This window comes from Nilaparvata lugens, chromosome 3, assembly GCF_014356525.2.
Source record: "Nilaparvata lugens isolate BPH chromosome 3, ASM1435652v1, whole genome shotgun sequence".
Taxonomy (NCBI): Eukaryota; Metazoa; Arthropoda; class Insecta; order Hemiptera; family Delphacidae; genus Nilaparvata; species Nilaparvata lugens.
Window position 1 is genome coordinate 84,253,042 of NC_052506.1, and position 17,143 is coordinate 84,270,184.

Below are 17,143 nucleotides of genomic sequence, written 5' to 3' on the forward strand. Positions count from 1 at the left end.
AAATTCGAAAATTATATGATCATCATCCTCGTCTCAACGATGAAAAATTGCAAAAATTCCTTTATTAGAGTTGTCATCAATAATTTGAACTTCAATAATGATCGTCGTCGCTGTCAGAATGAAAATTCAATGATCATCGTCATCGAAAATACTTGTTGAAATGAAAAATTCTATGATCATAATCTTTGTCGAAATGAAAGCTCGATGATCGTGATCATCCAGCATTTGAAAATTCATCGATGGTTGTTGGTTGTTGTCATGGCATTGGAATGAATATTAGATCTCTACTCGACATGAATCAAGCCGACCTATAGGACAGAAATTCTCCATCATTTTGTAGAGGGCAGAAACGTTGGTGAAGACCTGAACGAATATTGACAAAGAAAAGATTTGTTCGCTTGAGAGCCACTGAGTTTGAGTGAGCAGTACAATAGTGAATAGCCCAGGCCTTTTTCATTCAATGTGGTAGCTACTGCTCTTGCAATCGAAATAAGGACTTATTTTGTGTGTTACCTCATCGTCATCTTATTCACCATATATCATGGAAAACTTGCTTTTACTATTTTCTCCTACTCGTTACTCCTTCTACCTCTACATCATTTTTCGCATGCTTTCTCATATATGCTTTCTCATATATGCTTTTTCAATTCCACATCTCTGCTGCTCCCACTTTCATTTTCCTATTAGTAGTTCTGTGAACAGTAGACCTCGCGCAGTTATAAACCACAGTCTCCTCTAATACTGTCCATCAGAGTAAATTATTTCCTGTCCTATCGTGTCGGCGGGATATCGGTGTATATCGGTGAGTTGTTGTATCGACAATGCTAATAATTTGATGCGAACAGCTATCGTATGCTACTATCATCAAAAGCTTACCGAGTTGAACGCAGAGAAAAGTCGGGAGAAAATACTATGCCACTTCAAGTTATCAATTAATAGTCCACACATCAGCTGATTTTTTACCAAGTTACATTGATATATTAAATTGCACGCATCATTGCATGCAATATTAATAAACCACTCGATAGCTGATTTATAATGAATAATTAATTCTAATATCGGGGCACCGAGCTTCACTCTTTATTTTTATTTATTGATAAACAGAACACAATTCTCTAAAATGATCGTGTTTATATTTCACAGCTGGCTATATGTCATCTTATGAATTTCGGGGATGTGATATTTTGATTTTTCACATACTCACTCGCTCACTCACTTTTTTACTAACCACAGCTGTTTCAGCCAAGGATGAATTATTCTTTTAGTCGTTGAGCAAGTTTTCCCAAGGATGAGACCTAGTGTAATCGAATTTTTAAATCATAAACCCACTATGTTTCAAATTTCGTGGAAATCGTTTGGGCCGTTTTCGAGATCCGTTGAACATAAAAAACCAGATACGAATAAATATAATAATAACCAGATATAAAAATACAGAAATTGCTCGTTCAATATAATAGGATAGTCTGATTTTCACTCTAATATTGGCCTATGAAGGAGGCTCCTTATCCTTCTATATTACCATTAAAATGCAAAATTTATAAAAACCTTGTATATACGTCGACGCGCAATTCAAAAAGGAACATATCTGTCAAATTTCATGAAAATCTATTACTATATAAATATACCGCGTTTCGCCGTAAATTCTGAACATATAAACACAAATAAAGAGAAATGCAAAACCGTCGACGTGAATCTTAGACCTCACTTCGCTCGGTCAATTGATTTTTTCTTCCTCAATCCCTCGTTTGATTTTCACATTTTCCTCTCCTTTCTACCCCGTCTCTTTCTCATTTCTCGATATTCTCAACCTCGTTTCCGTCATTTCTCCTTTAATATTTTGTTGAGTAGGCCTGAGGTGGGTTCCACCAGACATTTAGCTTACATCAATCATTTTTCGCTGAGGATGATTCCCAAAATGGCGTCAGGCTTGTGCATAGTAGTGAGACGGATTGTGATGAGAGATGAGTGGGATTACAGCTTTAGGTTGGTTCCGAATCACTAAGAAGCGATTTCTAACTTTCTTCATTTATACAATAAGAAGATTATCGAAATGATAGGGAGATGAAAAACAAGGTAACCTTGTGCTATTCCTCTCCCAAATTTAGATAACACATAGTCCGAAATAGGTTAAGTCTTGTAGCTCTTCAATTCACAAAATTTTCAGTCATCAAGTGAAAAATCAATAATCAAATCATCAACTCATGAATGATTCAATATTTTGAGTAGGTTTAATCTGTTGATAATGTTGTATAGGTAACCTATCAACCCAGATCAACCAGTTCAACGCATCAGGGGTCATTGATAACGACTGGCCAACTCTTTTTTCCACAAATTTAGCCTACAGGAAATCAATAGATGGAATGAGCGAAATGGTGAAATAGTTCACATAATCTCATATCAGAAAATAGACTACATAATTCTTGAATTGTTAGGTAGTAAATTCGTATGACTTTTGTTGGTGGGGAGTCCCTTGCGGGAAGGTCTCACCGCCTGAATACAGTATATAATTTAAGCCGTCAATGGGCCTTACGACTGTCATACTTCAGCCGGGACCACCAATTAACGTGCCCATCCCATAACACGGGAGTGATCTGGTTAAAACAAATATGGAGGAAATCGTTAGGAGGAAATATAGGAAACAAACATCAGAGACATTCCAAGTATGCCTAATTGATGAACTGAAACCCCGACCTAGAAAAATCCGTTCAAATTTGAATTTGAAATTCCAATTCAGATCTAATTTTGATTTGTAAACTTCAAATTCGGTAGCCTACATTTTGGTTGAGGAGAGAGACGACAATATTATTGAGAGAGACACAATCATTGTTGAAATTAATTCTGCAATATTGGCACATCTACCGCGCTGCCACCAGCTATACTGTTGAATTTTTGTGGTGTTGGCAGAACTGAAGCCGCAGCAGGAAAGCTGATTTGATTACTTTATCTGTGAAATATTTGTACACGTACCTTTGATGGAGGATTGTTCTATTTTTGAAAATATGAGAGAGACGATTTTCGAGAGGAATTAGTGTGGAACAGAGTAAGAAAAAAGACTGATAGATATATAATTATTGGAGAGAGTGAGAGAAAAATATACATTCTGCTCACATGAATATACATTTTTGAGGGAAAGAGAGTGAGTGAAATATAAAGTTAGATAAAGAGAGAGAGACAGAGAATTGAATTGAATTGAATAATTGTTTTTATTAAGGGCGGAGTTAGGACTATAGGTTCTCTCTGCCACACAACCCTAGAGGGAGAGAGAAAAAAGCGTGATAGAGGAAAAGTAAGAGAGAGAAAGGAAGAGAGAGCGGGAGAAAGGGAGTGAGAGAGATAATAGAGGCATGCATGTTATAGCTGTCTGTGCACTTATGACATACTCTCAGATTTTTCAAAAAAGCGGATTATTAAACACAGTCATGAAATGGTTTCCGGAAGCTCTTAATCCCACTGGATTTTCAATTCAATATTTTTCCGGTATTCCGGTTACTAAGTGGTGAGCTTTATTCTCCCCTCCATCTGCCATTTTGTTGTGAGTGCCATTAAGCACAATACTTTAGTCCACAGAGAAATATAAAAAATGTTAACTATAGTGTGATGTGTGATTCACTTTGAATATTGTTAGCATGCTTTCTTTTTGGTTTTCTGGTTTTTAAATTTCGAAATAATTCAATGTTTTTAAGTTTTAAATTACAGTTTGGTGCAATATTTTTATTCTTTTCGGTTGTCAATGTAATTGAATTCTAAATTTTGGTTTGTATATTTCTGGACTCGGAATTTGATTCAAAGTGAAGCAACATAACCTTCCTTGTAGACATTGGCTTACTACTACTATCAAAATTCGGAAAGGGTTGCAGTTTTGGGCTAGGCCTGTTGATACTTTTTCAATCATGTATTTGATGTGTGTAATTTTGAATGTGAAAATAAATAAATATTTTATTCACGATACAAATGACACTGATGTAATAGCATTGGTAGATTGAATAATAAGGTACCTAATCCTTGTGTAACATCATCAATATCATTATTCAACCAATCATCACAGCTTGAAGTGAATTTCATGTCAGGAAAGCTGCTTTAATGCAGTAATTTTAGTAGCTATTCAACTATCAATAATAATTTTAGCTATCAATAATTTTAACTATAATTAACTAATTAAAATGAATAAAAATATAAAATAAATATAATTATTAATTATTAAATATTTATTATTAATTATTAATTATTAAATATAATTATTTTAATTAAACTAAATTATCTGTAATTAAAATAAATATTTTAACTAATAATTTTAGCTATCATTCAACCAATCATCACAGCTTGAAGTGAATGTCATGTTAGGAAAGCTGCTTTAAGCAGTAATTTTATTAGCTACGAAGTAGAAGATCTCATCATGAAGAGCATATTCTAGTTTTGAGCATTTATGTCAATAAAACATTTTCCGTATCCAAAATAAGGTAACATTACTTTCTCAAACTTCAAATTAGTGAGGACTGAATATCATTGATATGTTTTTGTAATTTATAGAGAGATGTCAAGATCAAGAGATCACAGAGAAATTGAATAAGAGAGAAATGGGGAAAAATGAAATTTCATTGCCACAAATCCGCATATACAAAATAATCAGAACTTGGTCTGTTGTAAAAAAAAACAGTCGAAAAAATACTCTAATCATCCAGTTGTTGTAATGCGGTACTACATATTCACACTATAGTCATAAAATTCACCAATTCCATGGAAAAGATTCAATATCACTTCATCCACCTATTACATCTATATATATAAAAGCGAAATGGCACTCACTCACTGACTGACTGACTGACTCACTCACTCACTCACTCACTCGCAGAACTAAAAATCTACCGGACCAAAAACGTTCAAATTTGGTAGGAATGTTCAGTTGGCCCTTTAGAGGCGCACTAAGGAATATTTTGGCAATATTTTAACTCTAAGGGTGGTTTTTAAGGGGTTAAAGTTCGTCTTTTTGCATGTATATTCTTCTTATTCTCTTAATTATAGTTGAAATGTCCATACCATATGTTAATATAGAACTATAATCTAGAGAGAGTATCTCTTCGAAACAGTTGTTAACTGGTAACTAAATTAATAATTTTGTCAGGTTGGCATTAAGTTGAGTTGACTTTGTTAGGTTGGCACCAAGTTGAAGATTGGAATGCATTTATCGCGGAAAAATTGATTGGGCACTGCTACTTCAATCAGAGCTATTCCTGGGAATATTATATTACTAGCCGTCAAGCTCGCTTCGCTCGCCATATCCGTTTAGCCAGACGTTTAGTCTGGACCCCCGACTTGATCGTCCCAACATATGATAAAAATGCTCAAATGAAAAATGTAGGCGAGCGAAGCGAGCCTGCTGATCTCATTCTTGGCCGACCCAGTCGGGGGTCCAGGGGGCTGAGCCCCCTGGCTAGACGGATATGGCGAGCGAAGCGAGCCTGACGGCTAGTTATTTATATTTTTTGACACATACAAGTAACATAGATGAGAGAACAGCTCTTTCCCTGTTATCACCAAATTTTTTAATGACTTTACATTCTACATTTTGACAATATATTATATAATTATGAATTTTTCAATGATACATTGTTTAAATAATTATAGTGGGGCAACTCATCTTCTTCAAAGTAAGCGTTTAGACTATATATGACAAAAGAAGAAAAGAAAGCACTTAGATTTATATTTGATATGAAATATGAATCTTGTAGAAGAAGTTTTGTTGATCACAAAATTATGACCTTGCTTTGTTTGTATATATATTATAAGTTAATCTCCTTTAAGAAAGATCTGTCATATTTTGATAAAAATATTTCTGTACATTCACATTACACTAGACATGGGGATGGTATAACTAGACCTACAGTTAGATTGACTAAAACTTTGAAAAGTCATAAGTACCTACAAATTCGCATGTTTAATTTACTACCAGATAATGTTAAGCAGTTACCATTGAAAACGTTTTGTATTGCTGTTGATAAATAGCTCAAGTTTGAAGCTTTCTATTCTGTTAATGAGTAGGCCTACGTGGAATATTTCAATGTGTATTTGTAAATTTGATCATTTGATATAGCCTACCTTGTGATATTTTACCTATTATTGACGAAGCCTATTGCTTACATTTTGTAATGTTGTTTTATCAACAATACAATTCTTGATTCTTGATATAATAATTATAAAAATGACAAAAATTATAATAATGTGCTGTATTATATCAATAATGCGACTTATATTCCTGGAGTTGATAGGATGATTTTTTATTATTTGCTGATGATGGGGCGTGATAGAATGAACTAAGCTTCTAAATTGTAGATTGTGCAGGTTCCTATGGGTACCGTATTGACCAAAAATGTAATAAAACATACATTTAATTTACAGTTTATAGAAAATTATTATACTTGATACATACGAGTGTAGAATGATCGACAGTCATCTCTATATTGCAATAAACTCGACCCAAGATTCACTCTGGACAATCATGATATACAATAGATTGTAGGCTATCGATTGTAGCAAGTAATCAGTTGTAGATTAACATTGTATACAGGGTGGTTCTCGGTATAACAACAGTCATGTCAAGGGAAAAGCCGCTAGAATTGGACAAATAGCTTCGAGCTGCTTTCTGATTGCATAAAGCAAACAAATCGATCTCTCCTGCACTCAATTCTCCTTGTGTAGGAGGAGGGGAATGAGGATGAGGATGAGTAGGAGGTGGAGGATGAGGTGGAGGTGGTGGTAGTGGTGTAGGAGGAGGAGAAGTAGAGGTTGAGGAGGAGGAGTGAGAGAGAGTTCCAATCCACATCAATCATTGGTCACTTCACCTTGGTCAGCTTTGAACAGAGTTTATTAATTTATTTATTGAATGACGCTATCCAAATACAATATTCCGGGAAGAAAAACAAGCAATCAGCCAAAACTTTACTATGTCCGTGGATTATACTGCATAGAATTTTCAAATAAGGTATTCAAATATATACTCATTACAAACCGGAAGATACCAACCCATCAAAAGTTTAGTGTTAACATAACTGGTATTCTAGTAATTCCAATGATCAGTGTTTGTACAATAAATGAATTGATTCATATATTGGGAGGCCACATAATATATGACAATAAATACTTTACTCTAGATTTACAGACCGTATTGTAATATGAAGATTAATGTTTAAATTATAATTTTATTATTCCAGATAGAGGAACTAGTATGCTGTTTAAGTAATTTGGAAAAGATTAAAGAAAGTGGATATTTGAGGCAAACTTGGATGTAAAAATAGATTATGACACAAGTTAATCATGTTCCCATGTCTTAACAACCAAGATGAACAGAAAATGAATTAACGTTGCCGCATTGCATTCTTTCAAAAATTGAAATAGTTTACATGAAAATTACTTCTCTACCATTCAATATTCTACTATTTTACTGTGATGATTGCAAAAAATGTGACTAAGAAATTGAAATTTTGTACAGATGATAATTTTAAACATTAATAGAGTTAAGGAGGTTGAAGTAAGCTTCAATAAGCTATTCTACCTCCAATAGCAACGTAGAAAGTTATCTAGGCCTATGATGCATCTCGTCTAAATGATTTAAATTCATCGCTTATCTATTTCATTCACACAATTTCAACAATGCTTCAAATTACTGTTGAAACAATCACATTAACTTGTTAAGCTCATAGTCTGTCTATACTGAATGAAAACTGTTTGTACTGAATGTATTCTGCCGACCTTTATTATTGAAAAGTCACATTTTACAGTACTAAAACGTTAGTGGTATCCTATTATATCAATCGAGCAATTTCTGTATATATTTATATGGTTATATATTTATGTCCAACGGATCTCGAAAACGGATCCAATGATTTTCAAGAAATTTGGAACATAGTAGGTTTATGATATAAGCTTCGATTGCACTAGCTCTCATCCCTGGGAAAACTCGCTGAAGGACAAGAAAAGGATAATAATTATTCATCCTTGGAAAAACACATGATAATTTCGTCGTCTGTTGATAACGGAAGATGGAAGTGACTGTGTGGGAGAGAGATAGAATCATTTTCAGCTGTTGAATCCATCAGATTATCTCACGAGAAATAATATCTAGAAATTTTTATCGACTTGATCAAAATAATCTGATTTGTTGATATGACATGGTATATCATTCTCAATTAGAGTATATCATAATTTTCAAAGTTAATAATTATTTTACAGTTTTAAGTGATTAGTGAGAGTTAATTTGTTCTTCAATTTGGTTTGTAAACAATCTGAATTAGAAATTTTCTGTTTTCAAATGTTTGGACTGAAATTTGGACCTGAATTCAAGTGTATGAAAAATGAACTTCCTTTTGGACTATTTATAGAGTGTAAATCAAAGTTCGGGGAAGAAACAGTTTTGGGCTGTGCCTGTTAGTCCTTCCCCAATCATTTTAAAGAATTGTGTTCTGTTTATCAATAATGAAATAACGAGCAAAGCTCGGTGCCCCGATATTTACTAAAGAAGGTAGAATAACTCAATCACTCAGAATTGGATCCACCTCAATTTTCTACGAAACACACACTTTCAGTTTTGAAACATGCAGCAGAATGGAAAATGGTTGATGATTTTTTTCAAAATACTCTTAACAATTATTTCTCCGACACTCGAATCCTTCTAAACACTTTCCTCTCGAAGAATTAACTGACATTCTAGATATTCACTGATAGCATACGTAGCAAAGTCTATACAGAGACAACCTTGTTGTCCAGATAGACCTAACCCTCCACACCTACCCTCCAATGGCAGTGCCAGTAATCCGGACTAGGAGACAATAATTTGCATAATCTGCTCAGTCCTCCTCACCTTGAATCCTCCTGATCCGAACTGCTCTGATCCAATCACAAATCTGCTCTCTGTCTCACTCACTCACCTAAGGCCACTTGCATGATCAATGGTCAGTGTCCCTCTCACTCATCTCAGGTCGATTGCAAGATCGATGGTCAGTGTTTAACAACCTTAAGTGGCATTCACCTCATCATCTCAGGTCGATTACAAGATCGATTATTTATCAGTATTTAAAATAGTGGCAATCACTTTAAACTGACAGCATAGGCTGGAAGGAAAGCGTTGATGGCATCTATAAGGAGTTTAGATTGTTTATTCTGAGGTCCACGTTCTAAAGACATTATTATTAAAGACATTATTTGATCAACATTGGTGTTGCTATCCTTGTCTATCATTCTACAAAATATATAATAGTGATGTATCATTTTTAAAACCTTGAATATTGTTGTATTATTGAAAATGTATGAGAAAATAATATGTAATGTTCCTGAATTTATGGATAAACTCCTCTGGATGTGTCGTCCAACATCCAGAGAAATTATTATTATTATTAAAACTTACTTCTCTTAGCTTCGTATCGTTGCCAGATCGTGTTTTACAATGTAGAAATCATATAAACAAAATATTCAATCTCAATTATGAAAGTTCATTACCCAGTCATTGAAAAATATATTTTCTTGGCGAATAAACCTCTCTATCACTCATTATGAACAACAATGAACAGTTAATATTACATTAGATATACCGGTATCAGTTATCCTCTAAGGCCGTGTCCACACTGAACAAATGTTCGACAAACACGTTTGTTGGAAAAGTTTGGGAAATTTTATTATGTTTCACAAACAATGTTTGCCTGTGGCCAGTGTGGACGCGTCACCAAACAAAATATTTGTAAGTGGGAAGAACAGGTTTTATGTTTTACAGCTGTCAACTTTGAAAATCTTTGGAAAAACAGTAATATTTTGTTTGACAAACAATGATTGTCCAAACTTTTTAAAATGTTTGTCCCAGAGCTCCTCAACAAACATGATTGCCGAACATTTGTTCAGTGTGGACACGGCTTTAAGAATGCAGTGACAAGGATCGGCAACACAGTTTTCCTATCTTCCTCCATTAATATAATAACGTGTTTTAGGAATTTGAATAACTTCAAAGATACGCCCAAAATTAGCGTTTTTCCAACGTTTTTTGCTTTTTCTCAGATTTATCGAGAACAAATGAACAGAAAATGTTCAAATTCACTACAGAAGTTCAACTGGGGTGTAATAATGTTGTGTTAGAGGGAATTTGAAATAACGCCAAAGATACCAGAAAATTAACAGTTTTTTTGCGTTTTCTCAGTTCTTTCATCAAGTAATAGACAGAAAATGTTCAAATTTTGTACAGAGGTTTAGATAGGGTCTAAAAATTTTGTGATGAGGTGACTTCAATATTTCATCAAAGATAAGCTTTTTTCCAACGTTTTTCTCAGCTTTTCTGCGTTTTCTCAGTACTTTGACTTCCTGATGGAATGAAGCATGCTCAAATGAAAAATGCAGGCGAGCGAAGCGAGCCCGCTGATCTCATTTTCGGACGATCCAGTCGGGGGTCCAGGGGGCCGAGCCCTTTGGCTAGACTGATATGGCGAGCGAAACGAGCCTGACGGCTAGTTCTATAAAAAATGAATCCCAATTCCTTTTCCTTATGTTGATGTAACTCGTGTGGTTTCGCCCTAAATCAAACTCGAATCTGAGTTCTGGAGAAGATGATGACAAAGTGTGAAGTCGCGGAGAAGATCGGGACAAAGAGGAACGATAAGAGAGTGGTGCAAATGTGATGAAAGCAAATGTGAGAGAGAGCAGGGAAAGAGAGCGACGCATGACACATGCGCAGTGCGACGGCGACCTGTGGCGTCCCGACGTCCCGACTCGTCAGTCGCTCGCGAACCGTCGTCAAGGTGTGTCGTCGCGTCGCTCTCCGACAGACGTCGACAAAGTGCGACATCGATACAGTGAAACACATCTACCGTTCCGCGCACCAGGTTACATCTCAAAACGCTCACCCATACTGTTCCGAGTCAGCTTGTAAGTGGCTGAATTCCGAACAGAGACCGGTCATCTCCGAAGACGGTCACCCAAACGCATCGAGGCCAGTTCCACGTCGCTTAACTTCAACCCAAAATAATCATTGAAACGTTTCTTCATAAGTTCCTTTGTTGTTTTACTGTTCGTAAATTGTCTGAAATCGTAATTTTGTTAACTTAAGACATAATCATCTTAAGAGAGTGAATCCTCTGAAATCGTAACTTTGATCATTTTGACGCTGTGAATCCTGTTTCAAACTTCGCCCAACCCTGAGAGATTGTACATTTGTAAGATTCATTGATTGGTTGATGGATTCAATCATTCCCCTCTTCATTATTTACGATTGTCTTTAATATGTCATGCAAGAACCATTGCACACGAATCAGTAGTTCAGATTCCATAACGAAACTACTTGTATAAATACGATCAAAACATATTCCAGCTAAAATACTTTACGCCCGAATCCTCTACAAAACGGTAACAAAACTTGTACTATACATAACGATTTGCTGCTAGTTCTCTCGCCGCTAGACTCACAATAAAATTGTTGCAAAAAGGTGAAGAAACTCGGAGTGTTAACATTTTCATGAAAACGGTCACCTCAAGTCTTCAAACCAGTGCCAACGTCGTTTAACGCTGAACAGTTTGCATAAAATTGAGGAAACATTTCTTTGATTGGGGATACTTTCCGTGATACTTGACTTTCCACATTGTAAGCTTATTTCTCTCAATTTTACTGAGAATTTTAATCTTAAAACACAGACATTGACTAGCCATCAACTTGAAAATGGACGGGTATCTTCTCTAAGCTTGTTCAAGATCATAAAGAAAACCCTCATAATATTTCTTGATGGTGCAACAAATCTAGCCGCGGTCACCACAACACATTCAGACCACTTCTACGTCGCTCAACCGACACTCCACTTGGATCCATGCTGAAGGATTAAGACATATCAGGTAAGAGACAGAAGAATACATTTTTTATGTACGATATTTTGGTTAAAACTGTAATATTTGAGCTTTCGTTGACATTATGTATTTTCAGTTTCCAAATGTTCATTCATCCACATTTAGAGCAATATGGGAGCAACCATACTGGAGACTATGAACTCTTCTTATCTTATAATAAATGTGTTTTAACTATAATTAATTTTGGTACTAATGAGTAGAATGAGAGAGCTAGCAATAAAAATGATTTTATAAAATGAAGTTACAATGAATTATCAAATGATTCTGATATTGGAATTTATTCTTGATGAAATGAAGGCATTAAAGGGAAAGAGAGGAACACAAAAAGTAGGAAATGGGAAGTAGCGTGGGAGAAGGAGAGAGAAAAGAAGAGGATAAGATGAGGGAGTAGGAGAAGGAGGAAAATACCAACAGGAGGAGAGGAGGTAAAATATGGAAAATAAGGTGAGAAGATAAAACATGTAAATGAAAAATAAAAAGTGAAGGTGGTAGTTGTGAGAGAAGGAGAAGGAGAAGGAGGAGGAGGAGAAGAAGAAGAAGAAGAAGAAGAAGAAGAAGAAGAAGAAGAAGAAGAAGAAGAAGAAGAAGAAGAAGAAGAAGAAGAAGGAGAAGAAGAAGAAGAAGAAGAGAAGAAGAAGAAGAAGAAGAAGAAGAGAAGAAGAAGAAGAGAAGAAGAAGAAGAAGAAGAAGAAGAAGAAGAAGAAGAAGAAGAAGAAGAAGAGAAGAAGAAGAAGAAGAGAAGAAGAAGAAGAAGAAGAAGAAGAAGAAGAAGAAGAAGAAGAAGAGAAGAAGAAGAAGAAGAAGAAGAAGAAGAAGAAGAAGAAGAAGAAGAGAAGAAGAAGAAGAGAAGAAGAAGAGAAGAGAAGAAGAAGAAGAAGAAGAAGAAGAAGAAGAAGAAGAAGAAGAAGAAGAAGAAGAAGAAGAGAAGAAGAAGAAGAAGAAGAGAAGAAGAAGAAGAAGAAGAAGAAGATTGTGGCTATGTTGGCAAAGTAGAACTTCCTTGGGGGCTTCCCACATTCCAAGCCATACACTAACAACAGGAGAAGAAGGGAGAGGAAAAGGAAATAACAGGGAAAGGAAATAAGGAAGGAAGGAAGGAGAACAAGGACGGAAAACGAAGACGGTGGAAAGGAGAAGAGAAAAATGAACAGAATAAGGAATGAGAGTGGGAAAGAGAAGAAAAAGGAGAGATTCTAGGGATATAGAACCCATTTTCGGAGAAGCTTATTCTGAGAAGGAGGGTTGTCGAGAGCCCTTTTCAGTTATTTAATGGGAAAAATGAGCGAACGAATAAGAAGGCTCTGCCGGTGACATAGTTACTGACTGGAGTGAGAGAGAGAAAAAGAGAGATAGAGAGAGTGTATGTGTGTGTGAGAGAGAAAGAGGGAGTTCAGCGGTCATACAGAAAAGAAGAATATTAGGATCAAGAGAAAACTACATCTCTTTGAAAACGGGATCATCTTTCAGTTCTCAATTAACTCTCTCCTCATCTCAATGGACCCCGCATCTCAATAAAACGTATCTTGAAGGAGACATCTCAAAAGAGATACTCACCAAGATAATATTTACAACCCTGGTAAATGACGGCAAAAGGAAACATCCTCAGCCACTGTATGCAAAAGCGGAAGGGAAAATAATCAGTGGAGTGAGTGCAACTGTTTCAAAAGATGTGTTGAAATGAGAAAATTACCTGATGTTTTTGATTCTATCATAAATTAGAGCCTATTGAAATGTATGAGCACAGAATGTGATGAATTGAAGTGTATTTCATTCCAATCAAAGTGGCTTAGCTCAGGGAAAAATTTAGGAAAGAATTTATTTATTTATCTATTTTGGTGTAAGTGCACGTCCAGTGCCAACATACCTATTATCGAATTTTTGGTTGGGATCGATTTAGTATGTTATTTTGTTGCTACTTATAGGTTGAATGCATGTAAAGTACTGATACATTGAACTTAGTTTATTTTAAAAACAATAGTGAGCGCCGTTTAATCTTTGTGATTTTGTGCTCAAAATAACATAATAAATCGATCCCAACCAAAAATTTGATGACAGGTATGTTGGCACTTGACGTGCACTTTAGCCTCTATTTTATTCACAATCACAAATCATAATTAAAATATGATTGGGAGAAGACAACAGGCATAGCCCAAAACTGTCTTCTCCCAAATTTTTACAAATAAAAGTTTCAAAAAAGAATGAGGTTAGATTCCACTTTTCACTTCAAAAAGTCAAATTTACACTTCAAAACTAATGACTAAACTAAAAATTTTGAATTTTGATATTTTAAAACTAATTAACAACAAAAATATTTCACTCAAATCTCTACAAATTGAAAATTTTTCAGTAATTTTAAAAAATTTTGAGCCAGAAAAGAAACACAACTATTAGCACAGCTGACTAAATTCATTGACTTCAAAGTGCAATGGCGATAAGTGAAATGAATCTTAGGTCCGGTTGCCCAGAAACCGGTTAAATTTTAACCGTGATTAACTTTACGAGAACCAATCAGAAAAGGCTTTTTTGGAAAGGCGGCTTCTCTGATTGGTTCTTGTGGAATTAATCACGGTTAAAATTTAGCCGGCTTTTGTGCAACCGGCACTTTGTGCAACCTTGTTGCACTTGTTGCACTCTTGTGCAACTGACTGCGATTGTAGGATTGTTAATTATTTCCGAGATTCACTGTTCCGAACATTATTTTGTAGCAGAGACAGAAGCAGCTTCATATTGTGAACAGGAATTCCTCATTAAAACACGTTAAAAGGTGGAGAGGGACGCCAAAGAATCAAAATCATTATTCACATTTTTGGATAAAAAAAAGAACACAGATGGTTAATTCTCTCAAGATCAATGTGTCTGTGTGAAAATGAGTTTGAGGAAAGAGAGAAGGGAGAAGATTCTAGAGGAGGAGGGTTATGAAAGAAAGGGGAAGAAGAAGAGGCAGTAAATAATGTCAACAGACGAAGAATAACAAGAAGGAGAAGTAGAAGTTACAAGCAGAGTTGACTAGAGTATGTGAGACTATTTATCGCACAAAACATTCCAAGCATGATCGTCGTAAAAAATTGTGTCTTCTACGACATTATTATTTGTTTTCACCGTCTACTCAGCCTTCTTGATATTGCTGCATTCAACTCTGACAGGTACAGCTGAAGAAGAAAGCAATGATGAATAATACCTGGGAAAAAGCAAATAGCAAAGCAGCCTTGTTGAACTCATGTCCAGTTTTTGTAAAATTTCTAAAGCAACGGAACGGTTTTGTAGGCTACACGTTTCAGTAGGCCTAAGCATGTTTATGTTTGTTTTGACATTTCAATCTCTTGGAGAGAAGTTTGAGAATGGATTTGTCTGATCGAGATTGTCCTATTCACACCGTCGCACTGTAGTTCCAATACACAGTTCCAATAAAAAATACAAAAGAGTTGGAAAAATAAATAATTTATTGGCCTAAAGAAGAATGTCTAAATTGAATGATCAATTCTCAAGTATTCGAATATTTCAAATTACATTCATGTAGCTACAAGGGAATTTTCAGTTTCGCTTTAAACGAAAACCGACGAATCGTATTTGATTCTTGACATCATACCAAGAAAGTACTAGTAGCTCTGTGAACAGTAGACCTCACGCAGTATTCTCATCCACAAGTACCAGATGTCAACTGTTTTAAATGTTAACAAACTCAATTCACGTTTGAATTATTGTATTCCATATGATATAATTCATCCAGTTCCGTGATGATCTTCCTATCTGATGAAAATTATTTTTTTTAGAATCAAAAATATATTATTATAATTTCTCCAGCATTATTTAGTTCATTTGTTTTTTTTATTCACCTATTAAATTAGTTTTTTCGAATGTGAGAATATTGATACTGATGGGCACGCATAATAATACCATGACTGCAAAACAAAATATTGAAACCAAAGACCTTAAAGCTGCGATTAGACCAAATTTATTAAAAAATGTTAATAACTCAATCCTTTTAGATTATATTAGATTGAAAATAACTTAACTGATGAAAATATGTGTTTGTCAACTTCCGTTCAATCTAATAGAATCTATAAGGATCAAGTTATAACCATTTTGTTAATAACTTTGGTGTAAACCCAGCTTAAAGACCTCTTTAATGTCTTTGATTGAATCTATAGACTTTATACAAATACAGTAATAGACTGGCTTCTCTACACATCTGTGTAATCACTTTATCAGCTGATTTATGATGAATAAATCTATAGTCTGATTTTTACTCTAATATTGGCGTATGAAGGAGGCTCCTTTTTCCTTTTATATTATCCTTGAAATGCAAAATTTCCAAAAACCTTGTATATACGTCGACGCGCAATTTAAAAAGGAACATACCTGTCAAATTTCATGAAAATCTATTACCGTGCGTTTCGCCGTAAATGCGCAACATATAAATATATAAACATATGAACATTTAAACATTGAGAGAAATGCCAAACCGTCGACTTGAATCTTAGACCTCACTTCGTTCGGTCAAAAATACGTCAATCGTTCTAAACGTATTTACTTCTTCATCTGATATACATTAAAGAGGCTCGCAGACATCTCTAAGATCTCATATCCTCGAATATTACTCCTCGAAATCGGAAATATATTTCCAGCTTGATATTGCCTCATAAGCCGACACTTGAAGCCCTTTTTCTCCACTCTTTCACTATGTATGCTCTTACTCTCTCACATGGTACGAGTACATTTTTATGATACGGTATTGACATTTGCATGGAAAGACTGGAGAGATCCTATCTGTTTGCCATCAAAGGAAATATGAATATTTCTATTCAATATGCTTATCTCTCCATTATTTAGAGTATGAACTACTATACTCATACTTTGATATCCATTTCCAGTCGAAAATGAATGTATATTTTTATCCATACCAATCGAAATTTCTAGGGAATTTCAATTGTGCTTCACCGTATCTCTCTCTTTCCCTCTCAATAAGAACTATTTTAGGTAGGTGAACTTCCTGGGTGATACTCACAGTTAGTAGAAATCGACCTTACAAAAATTAAAAGTTAGAGCCACTGTCGGTTCATCTACGGTTTTTTCTGCTGTGCAAGTATGTATGTTCCTTTGTGATAAGAGAGTGAATTGTCAAATGAAGGGAAAAGTGTGAGACCAGATCAGTTGTGAGACCAGCTATGCTGTATGGAACAGAAACATGTCCCATTTCAAAGAAACAGGAAGGAAAGATGGAAGTGACTGAGATGAGAATGTTAAGATGGATGTGTGGGGTTACAAGAAGAGATAAAAT

General features: G+C 35.1%; 1 protein-coding gene across 1 annotated transcript in view; it reads left to right on the top strand.

Annotated features, from left to right (window-relative positions):
* Positions 1-10,766: 10,766 nt before the first annotated feature.
* LOC111044161 (adenylate cyclase type 6) overlaps positions 10,767-17,143 on the top strand; it is a gene marked incomplete in the record, with an annotated part of 477,477 nt that continues 471,100 nt past the window's right edge. Inside the window, 1 exon segment of the mRNA XM_039424881.1 lies at positions 10,767-11,714.